A 14,888-nucleotide genomic window follows, 5' to 3' on the forward strand; every position below is an offset into this window, starting at 1 on the left:
GAATGTAACTATGTGGCATGACTCAAGAGACACCAAAAAGGTCTGTAGTAAGGAAAAAACCAGGTCTAACAAATAAAATATTTATTTTTAATTAAAAAGCCAAGATGATTGAAACTACCAAATTTTAGCAAAATTTCTGCAGGATCAAAGAGTAAAGGTAAATTTGACTGTCTATATGTCCTAATGGAGAAAAGGCCCCAAAAGAAGGGAACAGAACACAAGTTAGAATCAATGTGAATGAAGTCAAATCCGGCTGCTGCTGCCTAGCAAAGCATGGCCATAGGGTTGGAATGGACGAGGGAGGGAAATGAGGTTATGAGGTAACGGCCATAGACAGAAAAACCAGGCATAAAAAGTTGGGATAATAAGCTATCCAAATACAGTGGCTACCCTGCTCTGGAAGGCCACAAGAGCACGTGGTATGGACTATGCTCACTTATATCCCAAGACTGTTTAATGATCTTAATAACCAGTTCCCAACTGCAGTCTTTTCATTACAGTCTAAATGAATACAAGAGAATAAAAAAAATCAAAAGTAAGATTAGGTAGTCAGTACTGAGAAGCCGTTTCCTGAATTTATTTGCAAATTGAGCCATTTATAACAAATTAATAAGACATTGGTAATTGATTTTGGAATTCATTACAAGTGAACTATTTCCATGCTCTGAAATTGTCACCTTGGGGTGAGATGCTAACTATAATAATAGAAGCTAACTTCTTAAAATAATAAAGTTTTCCTTTTGGTCATCAGGTCTGTTTAATTTAAATGTGAATTTATTAAAGTTGGCTTAAAAGGTGAGTCATTAGTCAGGAAAATTGGTGGCTGCTATTTTCAAAGATTTTGGGGGGGGGGGCTTCCCTGGTGGCGCAGTGGTTGAGAGTCTGCCTGCGGATGCAGGGGACACGGGTTCATGCCCCGGTCCGGGAAGATCCCACATGCCGCGGAGCAGCTGGGCCCATGAGCCATGGCCGCTGAGCCTGCGCGCCCGGAGACTCTGCTCCGCAACGGGAGAGGCCACAGCAGTGGGAGGTCTGCGTACCGCAAAAAAAAAAAATTTTTTTTTAACTACTTTGAAAGTAACAAATGCTCTGCGACTCAAATTTGGCTGTATCTTTTAAGATGGCATTGAGGTTTAGATCTGAAATGGAGGTAGGATGGTAGGACACCTCCTAATCCTGTGTTCCATACACAACATCTGACAGACAGGCTATACGGGGAATTCAGTTTAAGAGCTGAAGAAGCTCCTAGGCTATATGGCAGTGAGAATTATAGAGAACATCTCTGACTTGTGGCTATTGTTCCACTGATGCAGATAAACTTAAAATGAGAACCCACTGCTTTCATTACATAAAAGAAATTAATTTGGTAGCTCCTTAGAAAAAGGCTGATTGGTGTCACAAAGAGCAGAAGGAGGATGAACAAGGTGATATATGAACAAAATAGCAACTAGTCTCAAAATAGGTAACTTGTACAAAGTGTAATTTACTCCAGATTCCCTTTTAGGAAGAGAAACTAACTATCTGAAAAGGTAAATATACTGTTCTCAGAGGGCATCCACCAGTATAAAGAACAGAGTTGTTTGTTCTGAAAAGATGAATTTACGAGGTCTTTTTAAGTATACTCAGTACGTTTCTTCTTATTTCTGGAATATAAAAAGGGAAATATTAAAACTTGCTTTGAAAATGACTTAGTTCACATTAGCTCACTCTACCTGCTAAAACTGTAACTTGCTGTTCATGCATTTGCTAATAGGCCACTAATTTTTTCCATTTAAATGGATACGTTTTTCTCACACTAATTGTACATCTCAATATTACTAAGTTTGGCATCTTGAAATGGTGTTCCCATTAGGTAACTAACCTATGTAAGTTATTAATGTTCAGCTGAGATATTAGTTTAACATTTATTAAAACATTCTTTGCCATGTTAATACATAATATTCCTTTATTCTCACTATTTTAAAAATAAAATAATTTGAGAAAATATAATATTGAAATATACAGAACCCCTTTTACTTTTATGTATCAAGTTATATCGTAAAAGTTTAGACATTGAACTTAATTCAACCACTCAAAATACCACATAAACCTGGAAAGAAAAATTTATGGATGTGAAAAACCACCAATGCAGTACTAAGACAGACTTTATTTACAACTTTGTTGATAGATCTTGGATTTCAACAGAACTGGAAACATGTGCACAAAATTCAGGAAATAATTACTCAGAAATGTCATACTGACTTTGACCACACCCTCTACAGGCCAGTTATTGTACTCCTGTGCTCCTGCTTGTCCCAAACTTTCACATTCATATCAAATGATTCTCTCTCCCTTTTCCTTAACTCTTAAAACAAAATCAGAGTTTACATTTTCCTACTTTTAATGGTAAAGAATGTGCCTTCCTCAGTCCTCCAACTTTATAGGACAAATGTGCTTCCACATTTCCTGATCTAAAGAAGCAAATCATCCTATTTTATCACCAGTAGAGTGGTTCCCTTCTACCCCATCACTCCCAGACTGTAAACAGCTTGGACCCAGCCCTGCAGCAGAGTGGGGAGACGGAAGGGGTAAGACAGGCTAAGAACTCACTGCAGTGTTAGTAGGAGTCATAGGCAACAATAAATCACACATCTCACATGGCCCAATCTGCTGGAAATCATATGAAGCACCGTTTTCTAGCCCTGCCTGCAAGCCTTGTTTAGCATCCTCTCCATAAATTATCTGATCACCTGAACAGCTTAAGTACCTACCCTGAGAGTACTGTCACCAAGCAAGGGGAATTAATTTAAGATATGCCACACCTCTCTGTTCAAACAAAAAAAAAAGTCTGTATACTATAGTTACATGTAGGTTGCCCTTGCAGTCATGTCTTGTTACTCCTGTTTACTGCACAGACCTCTACCTACAAATAAAGAACTTAATTGTAAGAATTAATTGATTAAAATAGTTCTTTGCCAATTTGCTCATAATTAGCAATGCCAATTTAGCATAACATGTGTGCCCCTAGAGCTCACAGTCTCCCACTTTGGGGATACATTTTTGAAATCTTCTAACCTTTTTTATAGAAAATCACAAAAAGAAGTTGGTTCCAGCTGTGACTTCACTCCCTATGTCTAAAGATACTACGATTTTCCAGTCTTGGGTCTGGCAACATCTATGTTTATGCTTTAGTTCAACACTTAAAAAACGTTAACTGTGAGAGGAGTCAAGATGGCGGACTAGGAGGATGTGGAATTTGTGTCTCCACACAACTAGGGCACCCACCAGGCACCCGTGAGGGACCATGGACACCTAAGGGGATGGGAGGTACCCCCAGCAACCCGGTAGGGTGTGGGGCATGGGGAGGAGTGAGGGGGGAAGAGAAGTGGAGGCTTGACGGGACTGGCGCCCCTGAGGGGCGGCTGAGGGAGGGGAAGGGATCCCATGCCTAAAGGGGTAAATTGGGGGACCATTGGGAGGGCAGAGGATCAAAAGGGAGAGTGGCCAGGTTTCCCCTGCCCACTTGGGCCCCCAGGAGCCTGCTGAGATGCCGGGCCTGATCCTCTGCCCACCAAGGCCCCCTCCAGCCGGGTGGATCCTGAGGGAGTGGGAGGGAGGGAAGGGGGAACAAAAGTAAAGGCCAGACCTATGAGACTGGCACCCCTGAGGGGTGGCTGAGGGAGGGGAGGACTTCCTACACCCAGCAGGACCCACCCACAGTTAGGGGTCCAGCAGCAACAGGGGAGACCACGGGGGAGACATGGGGGGACACAAAGGAGCAGAAGGGAACGTGGCCAGCGCTTTCCCTGTCCACTTAGGAACCAGGGAGCCCATTGGGCTCTCGGGCCTAATCTTCTGCCCTTCGAGCCTCCCTCCTGCTGCCCAAGTGCCCAGGCCCCGCCTCTACATCCCCACCCAGGGCCCCACCTCTACACTCGGAGACCCACTCTGAGACCCCCTCCAAATGCACTGGGCCTAAACCCCACCCACACACCCTCACCCAGGACCTTATCTCCAAACTCCAGAACTCCACAGAACTCCACACTCAGGAGGCAGCCCTTTGGACATGCTGCCTCTCTGCTTCTGGGCCAGTCCTAAGCAGAGGCCCTGCCCTAAACTTGAACATCACCCGCCTAGGCCCTGCCCCCAAGGCCTTTTCTGGCTGCATGGGTCCTGAGCCTAGGCTCACCCCCCCACCCCACCCCCCACCCCTACCTAGGTCCCGCCTCACCCTAAACCCCACCCCTAAGTTCCACCTCTGCCTAAACTCCGCCCCCATAGCCAAGGTTTTTTGTTTTTTCTTTTTTTCTTTTTTCCTCTTTTAGATTGGGGATCTGTTTTACCTTGTTATTGATTCATTGTTGTTTATTCATTTATATTTTTATTTTTTCTAATAAATCTTTTATTTTTCTGATTTTATTCTTTATACTTTGTTACTGTTCTGCTCCTTATTTTTTTTTTTTTTTTTGCAGTACGCGGGCCTCTCACTGTTGTGGCCTCTCCCGTTGCAGAGCACAGGTTCCGGATGCGCAGCCTCAGCGGCCATGGCTCACGGGCCCAGCTGCTCCGTGGCATGTGGGATCTTCCCGGACCGGGGCACAAACCCAGTCTGTGTCCCCTGCATTGGCAGGCGGACTCTCAACCACTGCGCCACCAGGGAAGCCCCTCTGTTCTGCTCCTTTTGGCTTGTTCCCCTTTTGGTTTCTTTTCTCTGCTGTGGTTTTGTTTTACCTTACTGCACTTGTTTCAATTATATTTTTATTTTTCCTAATATATTTTTTAGCTTTCTAATTTTATTTTGTTTTTTATTCTTTGTTATTGTCCTGCTTCTTTTTCCTTTTTTTTTCCTTTTTGCCTCACCACGTGGCTTGCAGGATCTTGGTTCCCAGGCTGGAGGTCGGGCCTGAGCTCCTGTGGTGGGAGCTCCAAGTCCAAACCGCTGGACTAACAGAGAACCTCAGACCCCAGGGAATATTAATCAGAGTGAGCCCTCCCAGAGGTCCTCATCTCGGCACCAAGACCCAGCTGTATCCAACTGCCTGTAAACTCCACAGCTGGATGCCTCAGGCCAAACAACCAGTAAGGCAGGAATACAGAACCACCCATCAAAAAAAAAAAAAAAATTGAAATGATACAAAAATATGTTACAGACGAGGAAGCAAAGTAAAAACCTAAAAGACCAAGTAAATGAACACAAAATAGGCAACCTACCTGAAAAAGAATTCAGAGTAATGATAGTAAAGATGATTCAAAATCTCAGAAACAGAATGGAGAAAATACAAGAAACACTGAACAAGGATCTAGAAGAACTAAAGAGTAAACAAACAGTGATGAACAACACAATAACTGAAATTAAAAATACTCTAGAAGGAATCAATAGCAGAATAACTGGGGCAGAAGAACAGATAAGTGACCTGAAGATAAAATAGTGGAAATAACTGGCACAGACCAGAATAAAGAAAAAAGAATGAAAAGAATTGAGGACAGTCTCAGAGACCTCTCGGACAACTTTAAGCTCACCAACATTCTAATTATAGGGGTTCCAGAAGAAGAAGAGAAAAAGAAAGAGTCTGAGAAAATATTTAAAGAGATTATAATCGAAAACTTCCCTAACATGGAAAAGGAAATAATCAATTCCAGGAAGGGCAGAGAGTCCCATACAGGATAAAACCAAAGAGAAACACACCGAGACACATATTAATCAAACTATCAAAAAGTAAATACAAAGAAAAAATATTAAAAGCAGCAAGGGAAAAGCAACAAATAACATACAAGGGAGTCCCCATAAAGTTAACAGCTGATCTTTCAGCAGAAACTCTGCCAGCCAGAAGGGAATGGCAGGACATATTTAAAGTGATGAAAGGGAAAAACCTACAACCAAGATTACTCTACTCAGCAGGGATCTCATTCAGATTCGATGGAGAAACCAAAAGCTTCACAGACAAGCAAAAGCTATGAGAATTCAGCACCACCAAACCAGCTTTACAACAAATGCTAAGGGAACTTCTCTAAGCGGGAAACACAAGAGAAGAAAAAGACCTGCAAAAACAAACTCAAATCAACTAAGAAAATGGTAATAGGAACATACGTATCAATAATCACCGAGAATGTAAATGGATTGAATGCTCCAACCAAAAGACACAGGCTCGCTGAATGGATACAAAAACAAGACCCTTATATATGCTGTCTACAAGAAACCCACTTCAGACCTAGCGGCACATACAGACTGAAAGTGAGGGGATGGAAAAAGATATTCCATGCAAATGGAAATCAAAAGAAAGCTGGAGTAGCAATACTCATAACAAACAAAATAGACTTTAAAATAAAGACAGTTATAAAAGATAAGGAAGGACACTACATAATGATCAAGGGATCAATCCAAGAAGAAAACATAACAATTGTAAATATTTATGCACCCAGCATAGGAACACCTCAATACATAAGGCAAATGCTAACAGCCATAAAAGGAGAAATCGAAAGTAACACAATAATAGTGGGTGACTTTAACACCCCACTTATACCAATAGACAAATCATCCAGACAGAAAATAAATAAGGAAACACAAGCCATAAATGACACAATAGACCAGATAGACTTAACTGATATTTTTAGGACATCCCACCTAAAAGCAGAAGAATACACTTTCTTCTCAAGTGCACATGGAACGTTCTCCAAGCCTTGGAAATTTTAAGAAAACTAAAATCAGATCAAGCATCTTTTCCAACCACGTTATGAGATTAGAAATCAATTACAGGAAAAAAACAGTAAAAATCACAAATACATGGAGGCTAAACAGTGCACTACTAAACAATCAAGAGATCACTGAAGAAATCAAAGAGGAAATCAAAAAACATCTAGAAACAAATGACAATGAAAACACAATGATCCAAAACCTATGGGACGCAGCAAAAGCAGTTCGAAGACATAAGTTCATAGCAATTCAAGCTCACCTCAAGAAACAAGAAAAATCTCAAATAAACAATCTAACATTACACCTAAAGCAACTAGAAAAAGAAGAACAATGAAAACCCAAAGTTAGTAGAAGGAAATAAATCATAAAGATCAGGGCAGAAGTAAATGAAATAGAAACAAAGAAAACAACAGCAAAGATCAATAAAACTAAAAGCTGGTTCTTTGAGAAGATAAAAAAAATTGATACACCTTTAGCCAGACTCATCAAGAAAAAAAGGGAGAGGACTCAAATCAATAAAAGTAGAAATGAAAAAGGAGAGATTACAACTAACACCACAGAAATACAAAAGATCACAAGAGACTACTACAAGCAATATATGCCAATAAAATGGACAATCTGGAAGAAATGGAAAAATTCTTGGAAAAGTACAACCTTCCAAGATTAAACCAGGAAGAATTAGAAAACAAACAGACCAATCACAGGTAATGAAGTTGAAACTGTAATTAAAAATCTTCCAACAAACCAAAGTCCAGGACCAGATGGCTTCACAGGCGAATTCTACCAAACATTTAGAGAAGAGCTAACATCTATCCGTCTCAAACTCTTCCAAAAAATTGCAGAGGGAGGACCACACCCAAACTCATTCTACAAGGCCACGATCACCCTGATACCAAAACCAGACAAGGATGTCACAAAGAAAGAAAACTACAGGCCAATATCACTGATGAACATAGATGCAAAAATCCTCAACAATAGCAAACAGAATCCAACAGTACATTAAAAGGATCATACACCATGATCAAGTGGGGTTTATCCCAGGAATGCAAGGATTCTTCAATATATGCAAATCAATCAATGTGATAAACCATACTAACCAACTGAAGGAGAAAAACCATATGATCAACTCAATAAATGCAGCAAAAGCTTCTGACAAAATTCAACACCCATTTATGATAAAAACCCTCCAGAAAGTAGGCATAGAGGGAACTCACCTCCACACAATAAAGGCCATATATGACAAACCCACAGCCAACATCGTCCTCCATGGTGAAAAACTGAAACCATTTCCCCTAAGGTCAGGAACAAGACAACGTTGCCCACTCTCACCACTATTATTCAACATAGTTTTGGAAATTTTAGCCACAGCAATCAGAGAAGAAAAAGAAATAAAAGGAATCCAAATCAGAAAAGAAGAAGTAAAGCAGTCACTGTTTGCAGATGACATGATACTATACACAGAGATTCCTAAAGATGCCACCAGAAAACTACTAGAGCTAATTAATGAATTTGGTAAAGTAGCCGGATACAAAATTAATGCACAGAAATCTCTTGCATCCCTATATACTAATGATGAAAAATCTGAAAGAGAAATTAAGCAAACAATCCCATTCACCATTGCAACAAAATGAAAAAAATACCTAGGAATAAACCTACCTAAGGAAACAAAAGACCTGTATGCAGAAAACTATAAGACACTGATGAAAGGAATTAATGATGAAACAAACAGATGGAGAGATATATCATGTTCTTGGATTGGAAGAATCAACATTGTGAAAATGACTATACTACCCAAAGCAATCTACAGATTCAATGCAATCCCTATCAAACTACCAATGGCATTTTTCACAGAACTAGAACAAAAAATTTCACAATTTGTATGGAAACACAAAAGACCCCAAATAGCCAAAGCAATCTTGAGAAATAAAAACGGAGCTGGAAGAATCAGGCTCCTTGACTTCAGACTATACTACAAAGCTACAAAGCTAAGACAGCATGGTACCGGCACAAACACAGAAAGATATACCAATGGAACAGGATAGAAAGCCCACAGACAAACCCACACACATATGGTCACCTTATTTTTGATAAAGGAGGCAAGAACATACAATGGAGAAAAGACAGCCTCTTCAATAAGTGGTGCTGGGAAAACCAGACAGCTACATGTAGAAGAATGAAATTAAAACACACCCTAACACCATACACAAAAATAAACTCAAAATGGATTAAAGACCTAACTGTAAGGCCAGACACTATAAAACTCTTAGAGGAAAACATAGGCAGAACACTCTATGACATAAATCACAGCAAGATCTTTTTTGACCCACCTCCTAGAATAAGAGAAATAAAAGCAAATAAACAAATGGGACCTAATGAAACTTAAAAGCTTTTGCACAGCAAAAGAAACCATAAACAAGATGAAAAGACAACCCTCAGGATGGAAGAAAATATTTGCAAACAAAGCAACTGACAAAGGATTAATCTCCAAAATATACAAGCAGCTCATGCAGCTCAATATCAAAAAAACAAAAAACCCAATCCAAAAATGGGTGGAAGACATAAATAGACATTTCTCCAAAGAAGATACACAGATGGCCAACAAATACATGAAAAGATGCTCAACATCACTAATCATTAGAGAAATGCAAATCAAAACCACAATGAGATATCACCTCACACTAGTCAGAATGGCCATCATCAAAAAGTCTACAAACAATAAATGCTGAAGAGGGTGTGGAGAAAAGGGAACCCTCCTGCACTGTTAGTGGGAATGTAAATTGATACAGCCACTATGCAGAACAGTATGGAGGTTCCTTAAAAACTAAAAATAGAACTACCATATGACACAGCAATCCCACTACTGGGCATGTACCCTGAGAAAACCATAATTCAAAAAGAGTCAGGTACCACAATGTTCACTGCAGCACTATTTACAATAGCCAAGACATGGAATCAACCTAAATGTCCATCAATAGATGAAAGGATAAAGAAGATGTGGCACATATATACAATGGAATATTACTCAGCCATAAAAAGAAACGAAATTGAGTTATTTGTAGTGAGGTGGATGGACCTAGAATCTGTCATGCAGATTGAAGTAAGTTAGAAAGAGAAAAACAAATACCATATGCTAAACACATATATATGGAATTTTAAAAAGTGGTACTGATGAACCTAGTGGCAGGGCAAGAATAAAGACGCAGATGCAGAGAACAGATTTGAGGGAACGGAGGAGAAGGGGAAGCTGGGATGAAGTGAGAGAGTAGCACTGACATATATGCACTACCAAATATAAAATGGATGGCTAGGGCTTCCCTGCTGGTACAGTGGTTGAAAGTCCGCCTGCCAATGCAGGGTACACGGGTTCGTGCCCCAGTAGGGGGAGATCCCACATGCCGTGGAGCGGCTGGGCCCGTGAGCCATGGCCGCTGAGCCTGCGCATCCGGAGCCTGTGCTCCGCAACAGGAGACGCCACAACAGTGAGAGGCCCGTGTACCGCAAAAAAAAAAAAAAAAATGGATGGCTAGTGGGAAGATGCTGCATAGCACAGGGAGATCAGCTCAGTGCTTTGTGACGACCTAGAGGGATGGGATAGGGAGGGTGGGAGGGAGGCTCAAGAGGGAGGGGATATGGGGATATATGTACACATATAGCTGATTCACTTTGTTGTACAGTAGAAACTAACAAAACATTGTAATGCCCTTATACTCCAATAAAGATGGGGAAAAAAAATTAACTGTAAAATGAAAGAAAACTAATAACTAAACAGGATTAGACCATGTCCCATTTTATAGTCATTGGAAATTTTCATATTTTAAAGGTTTTTACGCATTCCCATTAATTCGTTTTTTAAGTATTTTTATCAGCTTGAATACTGGCTAGAACTACAGAGACCTGTCTTTCTACAGTCTAACATCTCTACTTAAATTTTACAAAACTTTCATTTCTATCCAGAAAGAGAATGTGAATCATTGTCAAAGCAGTATCTGTATAATGTCTGATGGTTGATAGGATGGGTTCATGGTGTGAGGACTGCTGTTTATAACAGGGAGATTTAAAGTTGGATTCCTGTGGACAACAGTGATGCAAACAAACTCCTAATCTACAAAAAACATTAGTCATAAACTGATAAGTGCATCTTTCAATAACTAGTTGTTACCCCTCTATTTACATGCCTTCTCTTTAGTATGCTATTCCTAGAATGCCAGAAGAAATGAACTTGCCAGTGCCCTTACTTAATGCAAAAATTCCCTCAATATATCTCAGTTACAGTGGCAAGAAATATTGTCTGGCTATTCACGGCAAACAGGGCCTTCACCACACACTAACTCCCAGCTGCCTGCCTGCTGTTAGTGCATTAAAAGACATTCTGTCCACTTAATTTTCACTCCTTCTCAGCCACATATTTTATGCTTCCCCAACCTTAGTAGGCAATTTCCCTCTGCTGAACTATATTAATCAGAAACTATATTAGGCCTCCCCTTGGGCACACCTCTCAATAACAAGTTTCGGTAGCAACCAATCCCTATAATTGCTTACTAGTCGTTATTGTATTTGTTTTCAAAGGTTTATCCCTCTCACAGAAAAGTTAAGTTGTTCCTGGACAATGTTGACCTTAACCTAGTTGCAGAAGGTGATGCACTATGAGAGATATCTACATGACAAGATTAAGGAATATCAGGAAGCTTCTGAAAAACAATAAGAAAATTCCTTTAAGGTTCTTCATACAAATGTTCCCTTTTAAAATACAAATACACTTGGAAAAGTTATGCAATGGATGAAATGATCATGCCCCCCAAAAACATATGTGTTGAAAATCCTAATCCCCAACGTGTTGCTATTTAGAGATAGAGCCATTGGGAGATAACTAGGTCATGAGTGTGAAACCCACAAGGTGGGATTAGTGCCCTTATAAAGACAGACACAAGAGAACTTGGTTCCTCTCTTTGGTCTCTGCCATGTGAAGATACAGTGAGAAGATGGCCATCTGCAAACTAGGAAGAGGGCCTTTACAAAGAACCCAACCATGTTGGTACACTGATCTCAAACTTCAGCCTCCAGAACTGTGAGAAATACATGTTTGCTGTTGAAGCCACCCAGTCTAAGGTATTCTGTTATAACAAACCAATCTAAGATGGGTTAACTCAGCAAACTAAATACACAAAGTCAGAGACTCATAAAACATTCTCCTCCTCTACAAGCTTAGAAAGGCACGAAGATTGAGAGACAAGACGGTAGGAAAAAAGGTGTGCAATAGAATGAGATGAAGCTCACAGAAAGCTAATTCTACCTAATTAAAAATGGTTCCTGTCCCAGATAGTCACATTTTGCTCATGACACTAAACCTACTCTAAACTAGATTGGACAGTAACTAGTCTTGATTTACCCACTTTATTTTAGTCGCTCATTTTAGGTTTGTCTTTTCATGAGATGGTTTATAGCAGCTCCAGAATTTATTTGTTTAGAGTACAATGCTTGTTATCAAAGCTTCCACAAAGCTCTTTAGATTAAAAAGATACCAGAGAAATTTCTGAGACACTATAAGCATGATCATCTAAAAAAATTTTCGAAGTCAATAAAATCATTTCCACATACTACAGAAATACTTTAAATAAAAGATAAGAAACTATCCGAAAGTGCCTAAGATGTTGACAAGTTCTGTATCATACTTTTTAACATCATTTAAGATTTTTTCACACTTTTCATGGTCCTTTGAATGAGGATAATTTTTACGTTATGAATTAGAATGAAATGAATTTATAAAGAAAAGCATAATGTAGATATAAGCTGGAAAGCAATGAAAGAATTTTCATCAATTAATAGTTTCCAATTTCACATATAATTTGTAGACCAAACTTTAGTCTCTTCTATTTTTAAAAACCACTTCTAGGCATATACTTGTAATTGATCACGCACACAAAAAAAAGTGTCAATAAGCTCCATAAGCTCTCCTTTTGGTTTTTATCTTAGAGATGCCAGGTGCAACTTGAAATTTCTTATCGCTACTAAATTATTTGTTTTAATTAACAGTTTTAGGAAAATATAGCTGATAGTTCACATTTCTAAGTAAAATTTGGAACAAAGGTACTATAGAAAGCCATTCTTAAGAGGTTATTGGCTAATTTCACAACTTTGCATGAAAAGGGGTAGCTACATATTTTTGTTGCTATTCTGTTGGTATTTAGAATGTACTATTAACAAAGAATATATATAAAGCATCTACTAGATGGGAATCAGGATATTTGAGTAAGAAATATACTCAAATATCTCTTTTTGATATTTTATCCTGATATAGAAAACTTTATTACCATTTGGTCTGAATTTCTTACTGGTATCAGCTTTACTAAACTTTATAAAGTTTAAGAAATTTATAAATATTTTCTTAATGATAAATGTACTAGATGAAAAAGCTGAAGTGTGTGATCTCAAATTATTTAACCTCTCTCATTCTCAGTTTGCTCCTTTCTAAAATTTCTTTCTTTGGTTGACCCCCCTAGGATACATGCAGTAAATTTGGAAACCACTAGTATAGTGGAGAGAAATGGGCTTTGAAGACAGGTCAGATTCAAAACCTGGCTCTGCCACTTATGAGCATGAGCAAATTAATTAGCTAATGTAGTCCTCTCATAGGACCAAAAATTTGTCTCTAATTATCTTTGACATAAATCATAGCAATATTTTTTGTATCTGTCTCCTAAAGCAAAGGAAATAGAAAAAACAACAACAATAAATGGGACCTAATTAAACTTAAAAGCTTTTGCACAGCAAAGGAAACCATAGACAAAATAAAAAGACAACCTACTGGATGGGAGAAAATATTGACAAATGACATGACCAATAAGAGATTAACATCAAACATATATAAACAGCTCATACATTCAACATCAAAAAAACAAAGAATCCGATTTCAAAATGGGCAGAGGAACTGAATAGACATTTTTCCAAAGAGGAAATGCAAATGGCTAACAGGCACATGAAAAGACATTCAACAATGCTCGCTAATTATCAGGGAAATGTAAATCAGAACCACAATAAGATATAACCTCACACCTGTCAGAATGGCCGTCATCAAAGAGAGCACAAATAACAAACATTGGTGAGCATGTGGAGAAAATGGAACCCTCGTACACTGCACTGTTGGTGGGAATGTAAACTGGTGCAGCAGCTGTGGAAAACAGTACGGTGGTTTCTCAAAAAACTAAAATTAGAACTACCATATGACCCAGCAATTCCACTCCTATGTATATATCCAAAAACAACAAAAACACCAATTCAAAAAGATACATACCCCTCAATGTTCATAGCAATATTATTAACAATTGCCAAGATATGGAAGCAACTTAAATGTCCATCAACAGATGAATGGATAAAGAAAATGTGGTATTTATATACAATGAAATACTACTCAGCCATAAAAGAAGAATGAAATTTTGCAATTTGCAGCAACATGGATAGACTTGGAGGGCATTATGCTAAGTGAAATAAGTCAGACAGAGAAAGACAAATACTGTATGAAATCACAAATATGTGGAATATAAAAATTAACAATAAACTAGTGAATATAACAAAAAAGAAATAGACACAGATAAAGAAAACAAGCTAATGGTTATCAGTGGGGAGAGAAAAGGGGGAAGAGGATTAAGAGGTACAAGATATTATGTATAAAATAAGCTACAAAGATATATTGTACAACACAGGGAATATAGCCAATATTTTATAATAACTATAAATGGAGTATAATGTTTCAAAATTGTAAATCACTATATTGTACACCTATAACATATAATATTGTACATCAAAAATACTTCAATTTTTTAAAATTTTAACAAAAAAGAGAAAAAATAATAAACACTGTGAAAAAATAATTTTAAAAATTACTTCTCAAAAGAGTAAGATAATTATGTACATGTTCCTAGCACAGATCCTGGTGTGTAGAAGGCACTCAGTAAACATTAGTAGTTCCCTTCCTTTTTAATGCAATTATTCAACAAACTTTTACTGACCAGTTATAAGTACTAGTCCTGGATGCTGGGGATACAAAGATAGCTAAGATATCACGCTCCATTCAAGTAGATCATGGTTTAATAGGACAGACAGATGTATAAACAAATATAAGCAGTACAGTAAGAATATTTCAATACTAGAGACTAGATATAGTCATTCAACTAGTATTACATGAGCACTACTATGAACAAGGCATCCTACTTGGTACTGGAGA

The 14,888-nt window shown here is 38.4% G+C and overlaps 1 long non-coding RNA gene across 2 annotated transcripts in view; it reads right to left on the bottom strand.

The window, feature by feature from the left end:
• Positions 1-14,888, bottom strand: part of LOC117195533 (uncharacterized) — a 125,028-nt gene that overhangs the window by 86,863 nt on the left and 23,277 nt on the right. Inside the window, exon 3 of one of the 2 annotated variants that reach the window (XR_007478350.1) lies at positions 1,050-1,643. The exons of the other annotated variant lie outside the window; for it this stretch is intronic. This is a non-coding gene — a long non-coding RNA (uncharacterized LOC117195533). Of the gene's footprint in view, positions 1-1,049; positions 1,644-14,888 lie in introns of those variants that run through there. 2 annotated transcript variants of the gene reach the window in all.

This window comes from Orcinus orca, chromosome 7 (genome assembly GCF_937001465.1).
Source record: "Orcinus orca chromosome 7, mOrcOrc1.1, whole genome shotgun sequence".
Taxonomy (NCBI): Eukaryota; Metazoa; Chordata; class Mammalia; order Artiodactyla; family Delphinidae; genus Orcinus; species Orcinus orca.